A 17,005-nucleotide genomic window follows, 5' to 3' on the forward strand; every position below is an offset into this window, starting at 1 on the left:
TTCTCTACACATGTCTATATAGAATACAAAGCTCTGGGTGGCGGACATTAATGGTATTATCGTTACTGTTAATCAGATTAGTTAGCGCTCCATTCCTTTATTCTCCTCTACTCTTGTGAAAGAGACAGGAGTTGGGGAAACAATGCTAAGTGTATATTCAGGTGGCTACAGGATTAAAAGTATTAGAAACCATCATCCTTTCGAAGTGAGAGCTACAGCCCTTAGAATTTTCCAAATAAAAATCATACATCTAGAGGGGTTTGGACAGCAGGATAGACACATTTGTGGTAATTTGCTTCTCATTCTTTGGAAGTTGTGAGACTTTGGTATTTATTTAGTAAAAATATTCCTTGCCTTCAAACTGTAACATTTGTTAGCTCAGCAAACCGAAATGTTCCCGCGGGATCGTGTAGGTGTTCTGCTTTTTGGTTGATAATCTGCTGTTACTCATTTCCTACAAATGTTTGGGAAATAAAGGGAGAATTTTGTAAAGTCAGGGTGTGTCAGTGCAGACAATTACAGTGAAGCAAGGCCTAACTCATCCATACTTGTGGGGTGAAGGCTGAAGTGGAGAGAGTTTAAATATTCAATAACATGTATGTTGTGGCAATGATACTGGGTTTTGATGTCCATATACCCAACTCCCACAGAAGCTGCCACGACCATGCTGAAGGCTGAAGGCATTTACGAGTTGTCCTCATGAGGCTGCCTGTTCTTGCATTGAATTCTTGAGCCTTACTTTTCTGAAATACTTTTAAAACAATGATGCTGAACATTCTTCTACCAGAATGTGAAAGATTTTGAGGGAATAAATGTCTTCCTGATTCATTGTCAAAATAAGTTTGCAACTCTCTTGGAGTCCTGAAGAATACCTATAGCAAGTTTTTCAAAGTACGGTTGTGAATCACTGAGAATACAAACATGCTTTCTCTTGTTCATAAGTGTTTGATAAAATCACCATGTGGAGTTACATTTACTGCAGTTTAGCAGCAACACATTCTTACTTAAAAAGTTATAATTAAAGTCTGAGGGACTAGGGAAATGCTCAGTTACCAGAGTGTACCCACACACATACATACATACACACACACACACACACACACACACACACACACACAGAGAGAGAGAGAGAGAGAGAGACAGACAGACAGACAGAGAGAGAGAGAGAGAGAGAGAGAGAGAGAGAGAGGTGGGGGTGGGGAGAGGCACAGAGACACAGAGATAGAGAGACAGAGAGAAACAAAGAGACAGAGACACAGATAAACACAGAAAACAAAATATTAGATTGATTTTTTTTTCTATAGACGAAAGGTTGGCTTTTCACTCATCTATTCATAACAGGCTGGTAATTCCTGATCAGATGTCAGGTGCCTGATTCGGTGATAAGCCTATGTATCCATTAACTAAAAGTTGCTACTGGTCCTTTCCTACTTTTTATATAAAGACATGAAAGTCTATAGAACTCACCGAATGTGCTTATGGCTGATGAGTTAGCAACCAATAGAGCAGAACCCTCACTCCAGAACTCACTCTCAACTCCCATACTTTGCACTTTTCTCAAACTCTGAGTCCAGCAGAGCCACTGTGAATTCAGCCAATATCCACTGTGCCCAGTAGAATCAGTAGAACAGACTCATTCAGAGGGGGTAGCCTCCAACACACACTGGGCGTCAGTCCTCCCTGGGGAAGTTCTACCAAAGTAATTCTGGTGTGGTTATTTTTAAAATGCTCTAAAATTGGTACAGAGGTCATTTTAGAATAAGCTTTGTCTTGTAGGGCATGGATGCTCACAGGAAAGACTCCAGGCATTTCCCTTACTTGAATTTTTAATATACTTGACTGGGCAGTAATTGTAAAACAACCATTTGCATATATTTGACTGTCAAGTAAAAGTCGAACCCAAGCTCTACTTGATCTCAGAGTCTTTTCAACTTGCTTAAAATGCTTTTAGGTTTTGACCGACGTTCTCTTCCTTCATGCCAGGATTTTGTTCTAACAGCTCTGCAAACAGCTGTCCTTGGCCTTCTGTTATTTGGATAAAATCAATTTGGCCATAAAAATTGCTTTTGTAGAGATAGGAAGTTGGACGGTCAGAGGTGATTAAAATATTTTATAAGAGGAGCCCTTGGCTTTCATCTAACTATTCAGAATGTCAGATTTAAAAACAATATTGAAGCCTGGAACAGAGTCCTAGAATAAGAAGGAGATTTTTTTCAGTATCTGTAGTTATTGAAAGAAAGATGGGACGTTTCTTCAGTTTAATTCTGCTGAAGGGGGAGGCCGCTTGGATTTTCTTCCACTGATATGTGTTTTGATCTGCTGCCAGGTGAAGTTTGCTAACCTGCAAAATAGCAAGAGCCAAGTTGTCTTTAAGTGGAAAAGTGTTGCAGGTCAGTGAGGCCATTTCATTTGAAATAGGAGGAGGCTGAACCAGAAAGGAAAACTGGGTCTAGACCTTTGACTCAAACTGGGATTTTCAGTACAGTTCTAGGTATTGCCCCCCCCTCCCCCATCCATGCATGGCTCTCCTGATTGTTCTAGAGGTGTCTTTTTGTTGTCTTTACAAATCCTTACTTTAAGTATAATAAATAAGTGGGTGTAGATGTTGTAAGTGGAAAAATGTGACAAGGTCAGGGATGGATATAAAGCATGAGTGGTTATTTGAAGGAATGATTTAAAACTAAAATTGTTCTGCATAAATCCAAATGAATTCCTTTATTTGCAGCCCGAGCTGCATTTTCACTGTGTGACTCTTGAACTTAAAGCCACAGCAACTCCTGAAAACGTCATTCACAGGACCAAGGGAGAAAAAAAAAATTCTTCCTCTGGTGTTTGAACAAGAGCTTAGCTTCAGGGTGACTGTAGACACTTCAAATATTAAAACGCTTAAGAGATTTCCAAAAACAATGCCATAAATTGCACTATCCATTGCCAAGCCAGCTTGCTATGTAGTAGGGGAAAATAAAGGCTCAACCATACAGGTTGGCTGCATACAGATAGAGAATTGAATTCCCCACTGGAAATCGGCTTTTAGAGTACAGATTTCCAAGGAAGGTTTTTAAAGGTGCACCTCTCACTCTGTGGCAAGGAGTCAGACACTTAGATCAAGAGACAAGGTTTTCCTGACTCTACTGTAGCTTAGCCATAGAATTCTTCAGAGATAGAAGTTGGGGTGGAGTGAGCAGGGGTGTGGCGCCAAGCCAAGCCATTAGCATTATGAATGTATATACATTTCTAAAATAACATTCTAATGTTGCCCTTAAAACAAATGTGGCTCTTACTGGCAGAATTGGTTCAACTGTTAGCACACAGTTAGCAGGAAAGAATAAGTAAGATGGGACATTCCATGTGTCAAACACTGTTCCTAATACCTAGGCATGGGCATTACCAAGATGTTCTCATGGCATTGATTTCCCCGGGCCCACTGGGCTGTGCTTATCACAGTTCACTGGCAATGCCAGCTCACAGAGCGTTAGAGAGTAAGTGAATTTGCGTGTGGAGGCTACTCTGTCTGCATCCTTTACAGCTGTTGGCCACTGGGGTTTCATCTTAGTTCTGTGAGCTGAGCATTGGGTGGACCTTATTTATTAGTTCATCAGCCATCTTGCCTGTTAAGACTTTCAGCCAAGTAAACCCACAGTTGCTATATCCTTCAGTCAAGCTGGGTATCCTTCAGTCAAGCGTTGGCTGGGTATTGAGTGGAGGTGCCTGACCGCATGTAAAGATGAATGTCCAGAGTCATTCATAAGTTAACCCTCACCGATGCTGGGAGGGGAAGAACTAATACAGCAGGCTAAGCACCTCTTCAGTGCCCCTGGTGGCTCAAACTTCTTAGGCAGTGATAAAACTAGCCCCATTGTACAGAGTAGATCAATTATGAGGTCAAACTGCGTTTACTTGTCTCCCACTGGATCTCTTCTCTGTATGTCAGTGTTTTGAAATGTTAACAGGATGAAATTCATAAATAAAATAATAAAATTCTCACATACTTAAGTTATTTTTCACTGAACGCTAATGATCCAGTCAAGTGAAGTATAGAGCTTTTAAATCCAAACTTGTACTCCTTAAGATTTCTTTGGGTTGGAAGCATTTTAGTGACTGATTTACTCTCAGGTAATAATTCTGCAGAAGCTTTTCAGGTCATTGCATTTTAAGAGGTGATATTCTGTGCCCTTTTTGAGGACCCATGGCATATAACTTCCATAGAGAATTGGTTTTTAAGCAGTAAATCTCGAACCCGTTCCCCTTATAGTTTATTTCAGAGTAAGTTGGAGGTGATAAAATTCTAACCAACAAGAAGTTCACAGTTTTATTTGTGACATGTACCTCCATTTATTTATGACACATTCCTGGATTTTTAAAGCCCTCATTATCATGGAAGCAGCTATGACATAGAGTTATGGAAAAACAAGCTGTGGTTCTGTGTATTCTGAGGAGGAAACGCAGGTGCGTTGTATGCTTTTTTTTTTTTTGTATTTTCACCCTTTATTTGGAAAACAGGGCAATATTAAATTTTAGATTTTTAAATGAATTAACATGGTAACAAACTTGGAGAGTAAGTGGTTTTCCAGTTTGGGGTAGGAGGTGCGAGATCATCTTCAAAGGAGAAGAGAACACATTCTCAGTGAGTCACCAAAGGGTTTGGCTTCCGCTCACCGAGGGCAAGCAGTGCAGACCAGGCTAAGCATTCATGATCTTTGTCCCAGCAAATCAGAGTCTCCTCTGTTCAAAGTAATTGTAGGTGCAAGAGAGAAAGCAACTCCAGACTGACTTATTAATTGATCTGGATGACTATGAAGTGTCCCCCATTCCTGAGGTGGCAAACATCTTCAGAGTGACTGTTGGAGCAGGGACCCTTTCAAGTGCTCCCACTTGTTAGACAGTGCATAGAGACTGGTGAGTGTCAGTCCTGCCAGGCCGCCGCATGATGTTCCTCCAAGGCCACCTGTACATTTATACAACATTCCCGTCATGGTTCCAGCTGCTACTGGGTTGAGGTCATCTTCTGAACCCCGTGTTTTCTCAATGGTAACGCCGAAAGCACTATAGAGCAAAGCCAGGGAACCTAGAGTATTAGGCCAAAGTGCCCCTTGCCTAGTCAACATATTCAAAATCTGTACATTTCTTGGTTTGGACCAGGCCATGCTCTCTCTGGGTTCCCTTCAATCCTAAACGAAGACCGTTCATTGCCCCGAATGCAGCCCCTGTCATGTAACATCCTCCAATGGTGAAGAAAGCTAGTTCAAATCTGCCTCAGGGTTACTAGCTCCAGTTGGCAAAATAAATTCATCTGTATCCTGAACGAGATAGCGTGGATCCACGTTTAAATAAGGAGACAGGGGGTTCATACCAGTCAGCGGGACGCTGGCCAAATCAGTGTTCGAGTAACCTGCTCCTCATGCTCGCTCGGAAAAAGCCAGCTAACCTGCCCGTGGAATTGTTGCTACTTCCTCTGCCACCCTCCGTGAGGTCGCAGCAAACAGCGGTGGGCTTCCCACCACCACCTCAGGCCCGGGTCAGGGTCGTGCGCTTGACAGCAACAGCGGGAAGACCCGCGCATTGTATGCTTTTTGTACTGTGCGTTGTTCACTTGTTGATGGGGGTGGTGAAAAATCACAGATACTTCAAAGAAGAGCCCAGCAAATGCCTTTGACAAAATAAAATCACCAAATGCTCATGTTTTCTTCATGCGTAGCCCAATCTGAATTCATATACACAGAATCCCCTCACTCCTCTCTGGGCCATCCTACTTCATTAGGATTTACAGAAAGGACTTAACATCCTACAGATGTTTTGTACATTTCTAATGTCACAGATAATAATTCAAAGAATGCCACCGTGAATGTGCTGTTTGACTTATGGTAAGCACACAGCAGAATAAATTTCTAGTAGTAAAACTGCTGAGCCCTCTACTATGTTCATCGCAGCCTTATTTATTATAGCCAGAAGCTGGAAAGAACCCAGATGCCCTTCAACAGAGGAATGGATACAGAAAATGTGGTACATCTACACAATGGAATATTACTCAGCTATCAAAAACAATGACTTTATGAAATTCGTAGGCAAATGGTTGGAACTGGAAAATATCATCCTGAGTGAGCTAACCCAATCACAGAAAAACACACATGGTATGTACTCATTGATAAGTGGCTATTAGCCCAAATGCTTGAATTACCCTAGATGCCTAGAACAAATGAAACTCAAGACAGATGATCAAAATGTGAATGCTTCACTCCTTCTTTAAAAGGGGAACAAGAATACCCTTGGCAGGGAATAGAGAGGCAAAGATTAAAACAGAGACTGAAGGAACACCCATTCAGAGCCTGCCCCACATGTGGCCCATGCATATACAGTCATCCAATTAGACAAGATGGATGAAGCTAAGAAGTGCAGGCCGACAGGAGCCGGATGTAGATCTCTCCTGAGAGACACAGCCAGAATACAGCAAACACAGAGGCGTATGCCAGCAGCAAACCACTGAATTGAGAATAGGACCCCCGTTGAAGGAATCAGAGAAAGAACTGGAAGAGCTTGAAGGGGCTCAAGACCCCATATGTACAACAATACCAAGCAACCAGAGCTTCCAGGGACTAAGCCACTACCTAAAGACTATACATGGACTGACCCTGGACTCTGACCTCACAGGTAGCAATGAATATCCTAGTAAGAGCACCAGTGGAAGGGGAAGCCCTGGGTCCTGCTAAGACTGAACCCCCAGTGAACTAGATTGTTGGGGGGAGGGCGGCAAGGGGGGGAGGGGAACATCCATAAAGAAGGGGAGGGGGGAGGGGGATGTTTGCCCGGAAACTGGGAAAGGGAACAACACTCGAAATGTATATAAGAAATACTCGGGAAGTCCCACACCCGCGGATCCCGGCCCGCAGCAGCTCTCTGCTCCCAGACCCGGTGAGAGAGAGACCCAACCGCCTGGTCAGGTGGGCACTCCTGAGGCTGCAGAGCGGAAGAGACCACCAACACTGCTCACCCCTGCCCACATCCCTGGCCCAAGAGGAAACTGTATAAGGCCTCTGGGCTCCCGTGGGGGAGGGCCCAGGAGCGGCAGGACCCCTGCCAGAGACACCGCCGGACCCTGAAGGAAACAGACCGGATAAACAGTTCTCTGCACCCAAATCCCGTGGGAGGGAGAGCTAAACCTTCAGAGAGGCAGACAAGCCTGGGAAACCAGAAGAGACTGCTCCCTGCACACACATCTCGGACGCCAGAGGAAAAAGCCAAAGACCATCTGGAACCCTGGTGCACTGAAGCTCCCGGAAGGGGCGGCACAGGTCTTCCTGGTTGCTGCCGCTGCAGAGAGCCCCTGGGCAGCACCCCACGAGCGAACTTGAGCCTCGGGACCACAGGTAAGACCAAATTTTCTGCTGCAAGAAAGCTGCCTGGTGAGCTTGGGACACACGGAAGCAGAATTTCTCTAGAACCGGGCACGTTCTGTGTTTACCGGAAGTCCCACACCCGCGGATCCTGGCCCGCAGCAGCTCTCTGCTCCCAGACCCGGTGAGAGAGAGACCCAACCGCCTGGTCAGGTGGGCACTCCTGAGGCTGCAGAGCGGAAGAGACCACCAACACTGCTCACCCCTGCCCACATCCCTGGCCCAAGAGGAAACTGTATAAGGCCTCTGGGCTCCCGTGGGGGAGGGCCCAGGAGCGGCAGGACCCCGCCGGACCCTGAAGGAAACAGACCGGATAAACAGTTCTCTGCACCCAAATCCCGTGGGAGGGAGAGCTAAACCTTCAGAGAGGCAGACAAGCCTGGGAAACCAGAAGAGACTGCTCCCTGCACACACATCTCGGACGCCAGAGGAAAAAGCCAAAGACCATCTGGAACCCTGGTGCACTGAAGCTCCCGGAAGGGGCGGCACAGGTCTTCCTGGTTGCTGCAGCTGCAGAGAGCCCCTGGACAGCACCCCACGAGCAAACCTGAGCCTCGGGACCACAGGTAAGACCAAATTTTCTGCTGCAAGAAAGCTGCCTGGTGAACTCAAGACACAGGCCCACAGGAACAGCTGAAGACCTGTAGAGAGGAAAAACTACACGCCCGAAAGCAGAACACTCTGTCCCCATAACTGACTGAAAGAGAGGAAAACAGGTCTACAGCACTCCTGACACACAGGCTTATAGGACAGTCTAGCCACTGTCAGAAATAGCAGAACAAAGTAACACTAGAGATAATCTGATGGCGAGAGGCAAGCGCAGGAACCCAAGCAACAGAAACCAAGACTACATGCCATCATCGGAGCCCAATTCTCCCACCAAAACAAACATGGAATATCCAAACACACCAGAAAAGCAAGATCTAGTTTCAAAATCATATTTGATCATGATGCTGGAGGACTTCAGGAAAGACCTGAACACACTTAGGGAAGCACAGGAAAACATTAATAAACAAGTAAAAGCCTACAGAGAGGAATCGCAAAAATCCCTGAAAGAATTCCAGGAAAACACAATCAAACAGTTGAAGGAATTAAAAATGGAAATAGAAGCAATCAAGAAAGAACACATGGAAACAACCCTGGATATAGAAAACCAAAAGAAGAGACAAGGAGCTGTAGATACAAGCTTCACCAACAGAATACAAGAGATGGAAGAGAGAATCTCAGGAGCAGAAGATTCCATAGAAATCATTGACTCAACTGTCAAAGATAATGTAAAGCGGAAAAAGCTACTGGTCCAAAACATACAGGAAATCCAGGACTCAATGAGAAGATCAAACCTAAGGATAATAGGTATAGAAGAGAGTGAAGACTCCCAGCTCAAAGGACCAGTAAATATCTTCAACAAAATCATAGAAGAAAACTTCCCTAACCTAAAAAAAGAGATACCCATAGACATACAGGAAGCCTACAGAACTCCAAATAGATTGGACCAGAAAAGAAACACCTCCCGTCACATAATTGTCAAAACACCAAACGCACAAAATAAAGAAAGAATATTAAAAGCAGTAAGGGAAAAAGGTCAAGTAACATATAAAGGGAGACCTATCAGAATCACACCAGACTTCTCGCCAGAAACTATGAAGGCCAGAAGATCCTGGACTGATGTTATACAGACCCTAAGAGAACACAAATGCCAGCCCAGATTACTGTATCCAGCAAAACTCTCAATTAACATTGATGGAGAAACCAAGATATTCCATGACAAAACCAAATTTACACAATATCTTTCTACAAATCCAGCACTACAAAGGATAATAAATGGTAAAGCCCAACATAAGGAGGCAAGCTATACCCTAGAAGAAGCAAGAAACTAATCGTCTTGGCAACAAAACAAAGAGAATGAAAGCACACAAACATAACCTCACATCAAATATGAATATAACGGGAAGCAATAATCACTATTCCTTAATATCTCTCAATATCAATGGCCTCAACTCCCCAATAAAAAGACATAGATTAACAAACTGGATACGCAACGAGGACCCTGCATTCTGCTGCCTACAGGAAACACACCTCAGAGACAAAGACAGACACTACCTCAGAGTGAAAGGCTGGAAAACAACTTTCCAAGCAAATGGTCAGAAGAAGCAAGCTGGAGTAGCCATTCTAATATCAAATAAAATCAATTTCCAACTAAAAGTCATCAAAAAAGATAAGGAAGGACACTTCATATTCATCAAAGGAAAAATCAACCAAGATGAACTCTCAATCCTAAATATCTATGCCCCAAATACAAGGGCACCTACATACGTAAAAGAAACCTTACTAAAGCTCAAAACACACATTGCACCTCACACAATAATAGTGGGAGATTTCAACACCCCACTCTCATCAATGGACAGATCATGGAAACAGAAATTAAACAGTGATGTCGACAGACTAAGAGAAGTCATGAGTCAAATGGACTTAACGGATATTTATAGAACATTCTATCCTAAAGCAAAAGGATATACCTTCTTCTCAGCTCCTCATGGTACTTTCTCCAAAATTGACCATATAATTGGTCAAAAAACGGGCCTCAACAGGTACAGAAAGATAGAAATAATCCCATGCGTGCTATCGGACCACCACGGCCTAAAACTGGTCTTCAATAACAATAAGGGAAGAATGCCCACATATACGTGGAAATTGAACAATGCTCTACTCAATGATAACCTGGTCAAGGAAGAAATAAAGAAAGAAATTAAAAACTTTTTAGAATTTAATGAAAATGAAGATACAACATACTCAAACTTATGGGACACAATGAAAGCTGTGCTAAGAGGAAAACTCATAGCGCTGAGTGCCTGCAGAAAGAAACAGGAAAGAGCATATGTCAGCAGCTTGACAGCACACCTAAAAGCTCTAGAACAAAAAGAAGCAAATACACCCAGGAGGAGTAGAAGGCAGGAAATAATCAAACTCAGAGCTGAAATCAACCAAGTAGAAACAAAAAGGACCATAGAAAGAATCAACAGAACCAAAAGTTGGTTCTTTGAGAAAATCAACAAGATAGATAAACCCTTAGCCAGACTAACGAGAGGACACAGAGAGTGTGTCCAAATTAACAAAATCAGAAATGAAAAGGGAGACATAACTACAGATTCGGAGGAAATTCAAAAAATCATCAGATCTTACTATAAAAACCTATATTCAACAAAATTTGAAAATCTTCAGGAAATGGACAATTTCCTAGACAGATACCAGGTATCGAAGTTAAATCAGGAACAGATAAACCAGTTAAACAACCCCATAACTCCTAAGGAAATAGAAGCAGTCATTAAAGGTCTCCCAACCAAAAAGAGCCCAGGTCCAGACGGGTTTAGTGCAGAATTCTATCAAACCTTCATAGAAGACCTCATACCAATATTATCCAAACTATTCCACAAAATTGAAACAGATGGAGCCCTACCGAATTCCTTCTACGAAGCCACAATTACTCTTATACCTAAACCACACAAAGACACAACAAAGAAAGAGAACTTCAGACCAATTTCCCTTATGAATATCGACGCAAAAATACTCAATAAAATTCTGGCAAACCGAATTCAAGAGCACATCAAAACAATCATCCACCATGATCAAGTAGGCTTCATCCCAGGCATGCAGGGATGGTTTAATATACGGAAAACCATCAACGTGATCCATTATATAAACAAACTGAAAGAACAGAACCACATGATCATTTCATTAGATGCTGAGAAAGCATTTGACAAAATTCACCACCCCTTCATGATAAAAGTCCTGGAAAGAATAGGAATTCAAGGCCCATACCCAAACATAGTAAAAGCCATATACAGCAAACCAGTTGCTAACATTAAACTAAATGGAGAGAAACTTGAAGCAATCCCACTAAAATCAGGGACTAGACAAGGCTGCCCACTCTCTCCCTACTTATTCAATATAGTTCTTGAAGTTCTAGCCAGAGCAATCAGACAACAAAAGGAGATCAAGGGGATACAGATCGGAAAAGAAGAGGTCAAAATATCACTATTTGCAGATGACATGATAGTATATTTAAGTGATCCCAAAAGTTCCACCAGAGAACTACTAAAGCTGATAAACAACTTCAGCAAAGTGGCTGGGTATAAAATTAACTCAAATAAATCAGTTGCCTTCCTCTATACAAAAGAGAAACAAGCCGAGAGAGAAATTAGGGAAACGACACCCTTCATAATAGACCCAAATAATATAAAGTACCTCGGTGTGACTTTAACCAAGCAAGTAAAAGATCTGTACAATAAGAACTTCAAGACACTGAGGAAAGAAATTGAAGAAGACCTCAGAAGATGGAAAGATCTCCCATGCTCATGGATTGGCAGGATTAATATGGTAAAAATGGCCATTTTACCAAAAGCAATCTACAGATTCAATGCAATCCCCATCAAAATACCAATCCAATTCTTCAAAGAGTTAGACAGAACAATTTGCAAATTCATCTGGAATAACAAAAAACCCAGGATAGCTAAAGCTATCCTCAACAATAAAAGGACTTCAGGGGGAATCACTATCCCTGAACTCAAGCAGTATGACAGAGCAATAGTGATAAAAACTGCATGGTATTGGTACAGAGACAGACAGATAGACCAATGGAATAGAATTGAAGACCCAGAAATGAACCCACACACCTATGGTCACTTGATTTTTGACAAAGGAGCCAAAACCATCCAATGGAAAAAAGATAGCATTTTCAGCAAATGGTGCTGGTTCAACTGGAGGGCAACATGTAGAAGAATGCAGATCGATCCATCCTTATCACCCTGTACAAAGCTTAAGTCCAAGTGGATCAAGGACCTCCACATCAAACCAGACACACTCAAACTAATAGAAGAAAAACTAGGGAAGCATCTGGAACACATGGGCACTGGAAAAAATTTCCTGAACAAAACACCAATGGCTTATGCTCTAAGATCAAGAATCGACAAATGGGATCTCATAAAACTGCAAAGCTTCTGTAAGGCAAAGGACACTGTGGTTAGGACAAAACGGCAACCAACAGATTGGGAAAAGATCTTTACCAATCCTACAACAGATAGAGGCCTTATTTCCAAAATATACAAAGAACTCAAGAAGTTAGACCGCAGGGAAACAAATAACCCTATTAAAAAATGGGGTTCAGAGCTAAACAAAGAATTCACAGCTGAGGAATGCCGAATGGCTGAGAAACACCTAAAGAAATGTTCAACATCTTTAGTCATAAGGGAAATGCAAATCAAAACAACCCTGAGATTTCACCTCACACCAGTGCGATTGGCTAAGATCAAAAACTCAGGTGACAGCAGATGCTGGCGAGGATGTGGAGAAAGAGGAACACTCCTCCATTGTTGGTGGGATTGCAGACTGGTAAAACCATTCTGGAAATCAGTCTGGAGGTTCCTCAGAAAATTGGACATTGAACTGCCTGAGGATCCAGCTATACCTCTCTTGGGCATATACCCAAAAGATGCCTCAACATATAAAAGAGACACGTGCTCCACTATGTTCATCGCAGCCTTATTTATAATAGCCAGAAAATGGAAAGAACCCAGATGCCCTTCAACAGAGGAATGGATACAGAAAATGTGGTACATCTACACAATGGAATATTACTCAGCTATCAAAAACAACGAGTTTATGAAATTCGTAGGCAAATGGTTGGAACTGGAAAATATCATCCTGAGTGAGCTAACCCAATCACAGAAAGACATACATGGTATGCACTCATTGATAAGTGGCTATTAGCCCAAATGCTTGAATTACCCTAGATCCCTAGAACAAACGAAACTCAAGACGGATGATCAAAATGTGAATGCTTCACTCCTTCTTTAAATGAGGAAAAAGAATACCCTTGGCAGGGAAGGGAGAGGCAAAGATTAAAACAGAGACTGAAGGAACACCCATTCAGAGCCTGCCCCACATGTGGCCCATACATATACAGCCACCCAATTAGACAAGATGGATGAAGCAAAGAAGTGCAGACCGACAGGAGCCGGATGTAGATCGCTCCTGAGAGACACAGCCAGAATACAGCAAATATAGAGGCGAATGCCAGCAGCAAACCACTGAACTGAGAATAGGTCCCCTATTGAAGGAATCAGAGAAAGAACTGGAAGAGCTTGAAGGGGCTCGAGACCCCAAAAGTACAACAATGCCAAGCAACCAGAGCTTCCAGGGACTAAGCCACTACCTAAAGACTATACATGGACTGACCCTGGACTCTGACCCCATAGGTAGCAATGAATATCCTAGTAAGAGCACCAGTGGAAGGGGAAGCCCTGGGTCCTGCTAAGACTGAACCCCCAGTGAACTAGTCTATGGGGGGAGGGCGGCAATGGGGGGAGGGTTGGGAGGGGAACTCCCATAAGGAAGGGGAGGGGGGAGGGGGATGTTTGCCCGGAAACCGGGAAAGGGAATAACACTCGAAATGTATATAAGAAATACTCAAGTTAATAAAAAAAAAAAAAAAAAAAAAAAACAAAAAACAAAAAAAACAAAAAAAAAAGAAAATATCTTTTGAAACTGCTACAATGTATAATAAAATTATAGTAAAGCAAAAAAAAAAAAAGAAATACTCAAGTTAATAAAAAAAACAAAAACAAACAAACAAAAAAAACTGCTGAGCCCTTAGGTCACTGCACAGTTTTGTTGTTGGTAATGATGCCCAAATTGCCGTTCTTAGCACTTGTATCTGTTTATTCTTTCACTAGAAGTACAAGAAGACACATAATTCTTCATATATGTATATCAAACTTTTAGACCTTTGCTCACGTGTTGTTTGGCTTTCTTGGCAACTTGACATCATATTGACCTGAAGGCAAACCTCTGGGGACATTTGCTTGCTTGCTGATTGATATGGAAGAACCTAGACCATCCAGTAGCATTATCCCTGGGCAGGTGGTCCTAAGACAGGCAGTCAAATGAGGACTTTAGGAATAAAGCCACACGCCACGTTCTTCCATGGCCTCTGCTTTGGTTCTTGCCTTGAGTTCCTTTCCTGATGGAATATAAGGTAGAAGATGAAATAAATCCTTTCCTTTCCAGTTTTTTTTTGGTCAGAATATTCTATCCCAGCAAGAGAAAACAAACTAAGATAGAAATTGACACCAGCTTCTGAGGCTGACAGATCTGGCCATGCTATTTGGAGAACTGTGGACAGACTTGGGAACTTCGGACTAGAAAAGGCATTGAGTACTTAGAGGTGGATGGGTTGTTCATTGGGAATCTAGAAGATATGAACGTTGAAGGCAATGTGGATGATAGAAGCCTAGATGTAGTTTTGAAGAAATGTTTAAGAGTCTCTCAAGGACTATTACATGGTATTTTGAGTTACAAATATGTGGTTTCTGGTCAGCCGATGTTGAAGAATTGACTGCGGAGACAAGAGACCAGAACCACTTACACGAGAACTTAGCTGTACAGGGACAAGCGAGCTCTTTGGCTGGGGCTGAGAGCTCAGCAGTGATGATTAAGAAGTGACCAGTATTATTGAGGTGAAATCATCTGGGAAGTTTTTCCTCAGGGTCAACACGTAGAGCGGAGCAAAACTCCATCTTGAGCTGATAGTCCAGCTTGGTAATGTGTAAGAATCTTTCACTTGGTTGGTGATGGGTTTTGGCAGCATGAGAGCTGCAGAGTTTGAAGGGGTCACGGAATGACCCTGAAGTTTGGTACCACAACATAAGAGCCATTGGAAATAGTTCATCCTTAGATGCAGTGGAAATCTGAAGACTGAAGGGGTCATGGAAAGTTTAGCACCATGTGGCCGGGTCAAATTCTCTAAAGAGAGCCCAGGAGAGGCTGTTAGTGAAGGTACAGCCCAGTTGCAGAAGTCCTCAGCAGTTTGGAGGTGCCAAAGCCAACCTGCCCACAGGAGACAATCTGTGTGTGTTGTGGGTGGCAGAGCAAGAGAAGTACAAATGACCAAGCCCTTTGGTGCCCAGAAAGTCTTGAGTGACTCCCGGACATGTGACCCTATACTCTTAGAGAGGGAGCATGTACAGACACATGTAAGAGGGAGGATGTACATGCACGAGAGGGTATGTGCTACTTGAGAGGGAGTGGATTCAGCCATGCCGGGGTGTGTACTACTGTGAGATGAGCCCGTGCGACTGTGGAGTGTGCTGGCTCGATTTCTTACCACAGGTTTTAGGTTCCTCAGTGAGGTGCCTCTGATTTGTATAATTTTCTGTCGAGATAGAGAATAAAAGGGTGGTTATTCCTAGAACCCTAAAAATGAGATGGTGGTCAAACGGTGTGACATGACTAGGCCCCTGTGTGTGGGCTTTGCACCCCGCTGTTTCTCTCCACAGTGTGACTGGGAGCTAGGTACCCACCTTTGTTGGCAGGCAGCATTTCCGGTGTGCAGTCTTCAATGGACAGCAGATGAAATTATTTCTTCAGTCTGCTTTGTGATTCGAGCACTTCAAGTAGGCTGAATGCCAAAATGCTATTGTAACCTGATTTCTGTTCTGATCGGAGATTGGTTTAAAGGACCCCTCAGTACCCAGCCGGGATCGCTTGAGAGCTCTGTTAGTGACTTCGGGAGATTCGAAGAGGAACATCTGAGTTTGGTTTTGATTAACATTTTTTTTAGCAAGTTTCTGCTTTATTACTGTGATGGAGGAGAGGGAGGGGGAAGTATTTAGTGGCTAGAATATATATTTTCCAAAAAAAAAATTAGAAAAGAAATAGTTACCTAGACTATAGTTCGGATGTATTTTACATAGTACACATATGGAATTTCGGTTTCGAAGGTGCCAAGGTCTATTTTTAACACACAGCTACTTTAAAGGAGGATCAAATTAACCCATGGTTTCCTAGACACTATAAAACCTCACAGTAGCTTCTAAGCTTTCCCATCTTCAAAGATATGTTACACATTTTCATTCCTTTTTTTTAAAAAAAATTCAACTTTGCTAAGTATTGTTTACTAGAGGAAACTGGTGAATAAAAAAAAATCTGTATACCCCAGCAATTGGAACCCAGACTTTTCAGAGCTTGAGAAATATCTAAAACATATGGGGTATTTTGTGACATATTTGGCAGTTACTAACTTTTGAGCTTCATAAACATCCAACTTCATTTTTCATAAGGCAGTAGCCTGCTTGTGTGCATGGCCAGCAGGCCACACCTCTGTCACAAACTTCTCTCCAGCCCTTTCCTTCCAGTGGATTCTTACTCAATACAAGGATGGATCAAATTATCTCTTTTATTTTGCATGTATTTATGAAGTGTTTATAAACCTGGGATTTGTAGACATTGAATAGCCCCGGGCCTTATTAACTGTGTGACTTTAGACCAGCTATTAACAGGATCTGTAAAATAAAAATGATTTAAATGATCCTCGGCTAGTCTAAATGAGGTCACGTGAGCAACAAACTTATGAAAGTTCCTGCCACGGAATACTGTAATAATTATGCACATATGCTCATTATTTCCATAATTATTAATTATTATTTATAATAAATTGTGAACTCATGAAAGGCAGGAAATAAGTTTGTTCAATTTTCCTGTGTGGCGATTAGAAGCAGCGATTTGCATGAGATAGTATTTGAACAAATATTTGCTCAATGAAGACAAATTAATAAATTATGAAA

The 17,005-nt window shown here is 42.4% G+C and overlaps 1 protein-coding gene and 1 pseudogene across 1 annotated transcript in view; one reads left to right on the plus strand and one right to left on the minus strand.

Moving 5' to 3' along the window:
* The window catches only part of Trpm3 (transient receptor potential cation channel, subfamily M, member 3), an 884,432-nt gene that overhangs the window by 291,216 nt on the left and 576,211 nt on the right, over positions 1–17,005 (plus strand). The window lies entirely within an intron of this gene.
* The window catches only part of Timm23-ps3 (translocase of inner mitochondrial membrane 23, pseudogene 3), a 31,620-nt pseudogene continuing 19,074 nt past the window's right edge, over positions 4,460–17,005 (minus strand).

Source organism: Rattus norvegicus, chromosome 1, assembly GCF_036323735.1.
Source record: "Rattus norvegicus strain BN/NHsdMcwi chromosome 1, GRCr8, whole genome shotgun sequence".
NCBI classification, from domain to species: Eukaryota; Metazoa; Chordata; class Mammalia; order Rodentia; family Muridae; genus Rattus; species Rattus norvegicus.